Source organism: Octodon degus, unplaced genomic scaffold (assembly GCF_000260255.1).
Source record: "Octodon degus isolate 3935 unplaced genomic scaffold, OctDeg1.0 scaffold00177, whole genome shotgun sequence".
NCBI lineage: Eukaryota > Metazoa > Chordata > Mammalia > Rodentia > Octodontidae > Octodon > Octodon degus.
In genome coordinates, this window is record NW_004524753.1 from 613,140 (window position 1) to 620,451 (window position 7,312).

Here is a 7,312-nt window from a genome sequence, read left to right on the forward strand (position 1 = left end):
TGTGTGTGTGTGTGTGTGTGTGTGTGTGTGTGTGTGCAACAAGCCCACATTTCTGGCTGAGGGGCAGCATGCAGCTGCTTGAAAATCCTGCTTGTCCCTGTGCAGTGACCTCAGCCAGAGCCACAGGTGCACTGTGATTTCATCCCTTGGGAGGCCAGTGGCTGTTGGCAGGCTGGGAGAGGGTGGTGGGTGAGTGGCCCTTTAGCTCCTGTGTTCTCAGGCTGTCCAGGGCCTGAAGGCACTGGAAAGGCCAGGTGATGAGGGTGGATGAGCCACCACAGCTGTCCTGTCCCAGCCACTCCCAGGACATTCCCCCCCCCCTTTTTTTTTTGTACTGAGGATCAAACTCAGGACCTTGTGCTTGCCAGGAGGGCGTTTCCCTAAAGGCCTTTCTGCTGCTTGGCACCAGATGTACCCAATGTGTCATTTATTAGGGCTTACACACAGGAGGAAGACAGGCTGCATTAAGGGGCATCAGCCAGCATATGCCGCAGTTTGGGGAAGCCCTGGGCCAGCCCCTCTGGGCTGTGGTTCTTCCTTAAACGCAGAGGCTTCCTGGTGCCAGAAAGTGGCCACTTCTGTCTGTTCCATCTCCTAGGGCCTCCAGGTGCACTGGGAGTCCTTTTGCTCTCCCTCAGACCCTAAATATGGCCTCCAGTAGTCCCCTCATTGGGCCCTGGGGCTCTGTCCTCCCTTTGAGTGCTCAGGCCCACCTTGCTGGTGTCTCAGCTGGACTTTACCCCCAGCAGCCTGGCAGGGAAGGGCAGGGCAGCCTTACAGGGGCAGGCTCAGCCTCCCTGGACATGGAGCACACTGGGACCACTCCTCCAGGGGGCGTGGCAGGACACAGCCTGCCTGCAGTCTGTCTGGCTCTATGACTGCCTGTCCCTAGCTGGACACAGGAAGAGATCTCTGCTCTCTATGTGTAGCTGTGGGCAGGCAAATGCCCCCTTTGACCCTGCCCATCTCTGGGGTATCATTTGGCTCTGGACAGGAGCTAGAATTGCAGTCCAACTCCTATAAGGGTCTCCTTCTACAGTAGGCTGCTGATTTTGGAGTAATTTTTTGGTTTTTGTATCAGGAATTGAACTCAGGACCCTGCACTTGCCAGATAGGGACTGTGCCACTGAGCTCTATCCTGGGCCAGGATGCTGACTTTGGAAACCTTTCCTCTGGATTCCCATGAGGCTGGGTTCTGGTGGAGGCAGCTAAATTAGCGAGGGCAGCACGTGTGTCAAGGGTTCCAAGCGAGGCCACAAGTTCAGTAAAAGGCCCTCTGGGGAACCAGGAGCAGATTAACTTTTGGTATTGGCAAGGAAATTTGGCTTCTCAATCTGAAATTTAATCTCAACATTTGTCACTTTGTGGGAAGCAACTCTGGCCCCGGCCACTGGGGGCAGTAGCAAGGATGAGTTAAGTAGGCATTATGGGCACAGCGGCGAAGGGTGGCTTGGGCTGCTGGCCAGAGCTACGGCGCCAGTGGGATGGGAAGGTTCACTGGAATGCTCCTGGAGTGAGCTGGGGAACCTGCAGTGCTGGCTGACAGGCAGCCAGGGAGCCAGGTGGAGAGAGGGGCAGGTGGGAGCTCACAGCTCAGCGGTGCACCCCGCCCCCGCAGCCCACCTGTCGGTCAGCCCAGGACCTTGCAGGAATTAGCATCAGAAAGGAGGAACGTTTATTTGAATTTCCGTCAATTAAAACAATTGCTTCTCAAAATAATACCGAATTTCAAAAAGACACACACACACACACACACACACACACACACACACACACGGTATTTAAGATTTATATAACTAGTGATCTAACTGCGTACCTCTTTTTTGCTCTTTTTTTTTCTTTCTCTCTCCTTTTTCACAAGTACATATTGGAGATACACAGCAAATAGAGTCATTCTGGGAAGCGTGGCACGTGTACACGGTACATCCCGGTCCTTCCTACTTCCTTGCCATCTCCTCATCCCCAACCCCCTTCCCACACTTTCAAGAAAGCAACTCTTAGATCCGTTGATCCTTTGTATTGTTATTTTAGTCTCAATTTCATTAACTTTTGGTCTGAGCTCTAGAATTTCTTTCCTTATACTAACTTCAGATTTGGAATATTCCTGTCTTCCTAGGCCCTCAGATGCGCTGATAGTTTACTTACTGGCATTGCTCTATTCTTTTGATGTGTGTACACACAGGAACCACCTTCCTCCTACAACTGCCTGCACTATGCCATGTAGATTTTGGTACATGACAGGCAAATGCCCCTTTGCCTTCCATTTTCATTCGATTCTTGAAACTTTTTTTTTGTAACAGGGACCTTGTGGTGCCAAGCAGGCGCTTATGCTGCTGAACTATCTCCCCGGCCCTATCTAGGAACTTTTAAATATTTCATTGATTTCTTCTGTGAGTCATTTATTATTCAGTAACATATCATTTAATGTCCATGTGCTTGTGCATGTTCTATGACTTTTTCCTTTTTGCTGTTGATTTCTAACTTCATCCTGCTATGATCCAATAGTATGTGTGGAATGATATCAATTATTCTGTATTTATTTAAACATTCTTTATGGCCAATTTTGGGAAAAGTTCCATGTGCTGTTGAGGAAAATGTGTATTCTATTGTTGTTGTTAGATGAAATACTCTATGTAGGGCCAGCCAAATAGCTCAGCAGATTAAAGCGCCTGAAAGAAGGAGCAAGGGCCAGGAGTTCGATCCCTGGGTCTGCCAAGCTGGCCTCGCCCCGGGGCACACTGAGTTGGCAATTGAGACTGGGCGTAGTGGAGTGTGCCCGTAATCCCAGCTCTTGGGAGGCTAAAATAGGTAAATAGGTAGATCCTTATGAGTTTGATCCAGTAGTGAGACCCTGAACACCCTATAGACTTTTCCCTAAAATACAAAAAAAAAAAAAAAGAAAGAAAGAAAGAAAGAAAGAAAGAAAGAAAAAAGAAATACTCTGTAGTCTTAAAATCCATTTGTTCAGTGCTGTTCTTTGTTGTTGTTGTTGTTGTTGTTGTTGTTTGATCTGCTGACCTAATTGTGACAGTGGGATATTGGAACCCCTCACAATGGTTATATTGGTATCTATCTTCCCTTAAGTCCAGTAGTTATTGTTTTATAAAATTGACTGCTCTGGTGTTACATGAATAGATACTTACAATTGTTCCATCTTCCTATTGAGTTATTTCCTCCACCAGTATATAATAGGCATCTTCTTATTTTCTGATCAGTTTTGGTTTGGTGTTTTCTGTATCTGTAAATAAGATAGCTACTCTTGCTTGATTCCGGCTCCAGCTGAGCAGTGTCCTTTTCCATGCTTTTTCTTTCAGTCTGTGTATTTCATTTTTGATAAATGAGTCATCTGGAGGCAATCGATGGTTGCTTATGTGTGTTTTCTTTTTAATAGTTTACCAGTCTGTATCTTTTGACTGGGGCTGAGATCCTTGACACTGAGAGCAATACTGTAAGATGTTTATTGTTATTTTTTTCAGTGCTGATTGTTTTATTTTTTCCTTTTAACTACCCTTGCAGTTAGATATATGCTCTTCTTTGGGCTTTTGGGTGCTGGTGGCCTCCTTGTCTCTATCTAGGCTTCCCTTGAGTACTTTCTGCTATGCTGCTTTAATGATCATGAATTTCTTTAGGATTTCTTGGTTTGGAAAATCTGCTTCTCCCTTAATTTTGAAGGCTAGTTTTGCTGGGTATAAAAGTCTGGATTGACAGTTGCTTTCTTTGGCAGCTCAAAAATCCTTATACAAAAAAAAAAAAAAATGCTTATACAAAGCTGTCCCACTATTTAAGGTTTGTATTGAAAAATCTGCAGTTATTCTGGTGGGCTTGCTTTCATAGGCTACTTGCTGTTTTTCTCTAATAGCATTTAGTGTTCTCTCCTTTAGCTGAAATTTTTGTGTTTTTTAAAAATTTTATTTATTTATTTATGTGTGTGTGTGTGTGTGTGTGTGTGTGTGTGTGTGGTCAGCTCAGCCCACCAGGGGGCAGGACTGGCTGGCATGTGGTACTGGGGATTGAACCACGGTCCCTGTGCTTTGCTAAGCTTATTCTAAGTAGGTGCTTTAGACCACTGAGCCATCTCACCAGCCCTAGCTGAAATTTTTGGATTGTGGTCATAATGTGTTGTGGTAAGGATCTTCTCTGGTCATGGCTATTGGATTTTTGTGTATTCTTGTACTTGAATTCCTTCCATAAATTTGGAAAAATTATTGTTGTGATTTTAGTGAATACATTATTACACTTTTTTAGTTTCCTTGTAATTATTTATTCCTATAATTCTGATTTTTTTTTTTTTTGTGGAACCTGGGATTGAACTCAGGCCCTTGCACTTTCCAGGCAAGTGCTTATTCTACTGAGCCATCTCCCCAGGCCCCTGATTTCGTTATTTTTGAGTCACCAAGTAGCTGATGAGCCCAGCTTGCATGGTGTCTTCTCATTTTTAGGGTATCATTGAATCTTGATGCTCCATATCTACCCTTTCTCTGTTTCTGACATCCTGTTCTCACATTGAAGTTTGCTACCCATGCTTTCCAGTAAAAATTTCCAATTCTCTAGCTCAGCTTTTCATACTTTCTAGATATTTTTTGAAATGGTCATTTGTGTCTTGGGTTGTTTTGCTTAACTCAATCACGTTACTGCTCTTTATTTCTTCTTTAAGATTGTTGAATATTTTACTGGTCAAATTCTTCATCTATTTAATTAAATTCTCCTTGAGTTCCTTAAACATCTATATATTTGCTTATATATTTTTTTTCTTTTATTTCTTCAAACAGTCTAACCATTTGGTTTTTGAGGTTTTTTGCCTATATCCTCCTTTACTTTTGTGTCTATGAGATCAGTTTTTGAGGAGTTAGAGGTTGGGGTGGGGGCAAGCTGTGCCCTTATTTTTTATGTTTCTATTATTTTCATGCATAGATTGAAGATACGTTAGGGTAGAAAAGATCACTACTGTGTCGATCTCTTTAGTTGTGTTCCATCACCTGTGATGTGTCCTTGGGTTTGGTCATGTTTTGATATTATACTCCTTTTTAAACTAGGCAGCATACATTTATTTGAAGGTCTTCTTAATGTCCAACCTTCTTTTTTTCTTTTTTTTTTTTCTTTTTTTCCAACCTTCTTCTTGGGGCTTGATCTTCAGCATCACCTCAGAGAGGAACAAACAAAACAGTAATGCTGATTACCCAAAAACAGGCCAGATATTGGTATACAGTAAGAACCAATTAAAAATAGCAACTATGCAACCATTAACAACAGAAAAAGTGATAACAATATGGTTAAAGATTAAATTTTTATTAATATAAGAAGCAATAATAGCTACAACTACAATAAGAAAGAGATCTGCACTAGTAAGGTAGACACAAATGCAAACCAAATATTAACCAAGCATAATGTCTACTAAAAGCAACAACTCTACTGCCATTAACAATAATAAAGAATTCAGTAATCACAGCATAGAGTCAACTAAATAATTAAAAATTAATAATACTTAATAGTAATAATAAAATAAGAGAGTAGGGACAGGGGAAAAGGAAAGAAATACAATTTGAAAAAAAAAAGAGGAAGATGGAAAGGAAGAGAGAAAAGAGATTAAAAGTCCAACAAAAAGATTAACAGATAGTTGATAGAATCAAGCAAAAATCACAGAAATGACAAAAAAAGAAAAGAAAAAAAAAAGAAAATAAATAAACAAACAAATAAAAATTTAAAAAAACCCCAAGGATAGAAACAAATAAATGAAAAAACAAATTAAGGAGAAATAAGTCCCCAGAATTCCTCTGCCTGTTTGGGTGAGTGGTTTCTTACCAGGTCCCGTGGTACTGGAATTCAGCAGCATGGGTGGAGGGCAGTGAGTCACACCTGGGGCTGAGTCTGCTCCACACCCATTTCTTGCTGGGCAGACACCAAGTCCTGCCCTGCCTTTCCTGCTGGGCATGGTCAGTCAGTGGTGTGGTGACTACTTCAGGGCCATCCTCATCCTCAGTGGCTCTTAGTGCTTGTGTCCTTCTGTGTGTCCCAAGTCACTGCTATCTCAGCCTGGCATTCTGTTCTGTGGGCTCCAGAGGGTCCTCTGCTGTACACCCCATGATGTGACAACTGTCCAAGCTGAGGTGCATCCCTGACCATTTTGGCAGGTAGGAGAAGCAAGCGGTCCAGCAAGCTGTGTGCGGGAAGCAGGCAGTGAGGCCTGCCAAGAAGTCTCCTGGATTTAATGTCAGCTTTTCCAGACCCAGCTCCCTCAGAAAATCACATGGACATCTGGGAGCTAATAGCTGCTTAAACTTCTCAGGGGCCTACATCTAGCCTGCCTCTTCTCTGAAACTACCTCTTGAGGCCATCTCCTATCCAGTCACTATAGTAGGGTGACCCTAAAGATCCTGAAGTGAAGCTCTTTTCTGGCTTCCAATTCCCAGAATGTCTCAGTCTTAAACAATGAGCCCCTCCCCAACAATGGCCTCTGAAAGCATTACTCCCAAGTTCGGCAGGGGCTGGAGTGAATTTCTTCTCCAACTCTAGCCTGCTATGCAGAAAGAGTCACTTCAGAGTAAAGCCCCACCCTGTATCTGCAGCTTACAATAACTTGGATTTTCTGGGACTAGAGCTCCTGATCTGTAGTTTCTCCCTGGAGAAGGGGACCTTCCCCTACTGGTGTTTACCCTGGTAGCCTTGGGCAGTCGTCTAGCCTGCTTCATTCTTTTCTTTGCCTTGTTTTTGGCTTCTCTGCAGTTTCTAGTTTTCCTGTCAGCTCTCTCTTGGCTCCTGGAGCTCTACTATTTTTTTTTCCTAAGTTGTTGTTTTCCAAGGTACAGATTTCAGATCCTGCAGAGGCTGTATTTCTCTATAGTCTTTACTCTGTAGTCTTTGTTTGTTTGTTTGTTTTCAGTATGAGGGATTGAACTCAGGACCTTGTGCTTGCCAGGCAAGAGCTTATTCTATTGAACTATCTCCCCAACCCTCCACTATTTTAAAAAAAATGTGTTTAGTACAGGATCTACAGGGTCTCACTATGTAAACCAGACTCATAGTGATCCTCCTGTTTGCAGCCTCCCTAGCACTGGGATTACAGGCGCACACCACCATGCCCAGTCTCAATTACCATCTCAGCACACCCCAAGAATGGGGCTGGCATGGCTTGTGGTGCCCGGGATCAAACCCTGGCCTCTGCAGTCCGCCTAAGCAGGTGCTTTAGTCTGCTGAACTATCTGGCTGGCCACCTACTCCACCATTTTAAACTTCTTCTGCTAACCATTCACCTATTTATGACATTTAGGTTGTTTCTCATAAAGAAGTTGTTTCTTCTTCTTCTTCTTCTTCTTCT

At 43.4% G+C, this 7,312-nt stretch overlaps 1 long non-coding RNA gene across 1 annotated transcript in view; it reads right to left on the minus strand.

The window, feature by feature from the left end:
* Nucleotides 1-4,097: 4,097 nt before the first annotated feature.
* The window catches only part of LOC111813267, an 8,794-nt gene continuing 5,579 nt past the window's right edge, over nt 4,098-7,312 (minus strand). Inside the window, exons 2-3 of the long non-coding RNA XR_002818570.1 lie at nt 5,110-5,140; nt 4,098-5,072 (exon numbers count right to left, since the gene is read on the minus strand). This is a non-coding gene — a long non-coding RNA (uncharacterized LOC111813267). The remainder of the gene's footprint in view (nt 5,073-5,109; nt 5,141-7,312) is intronic.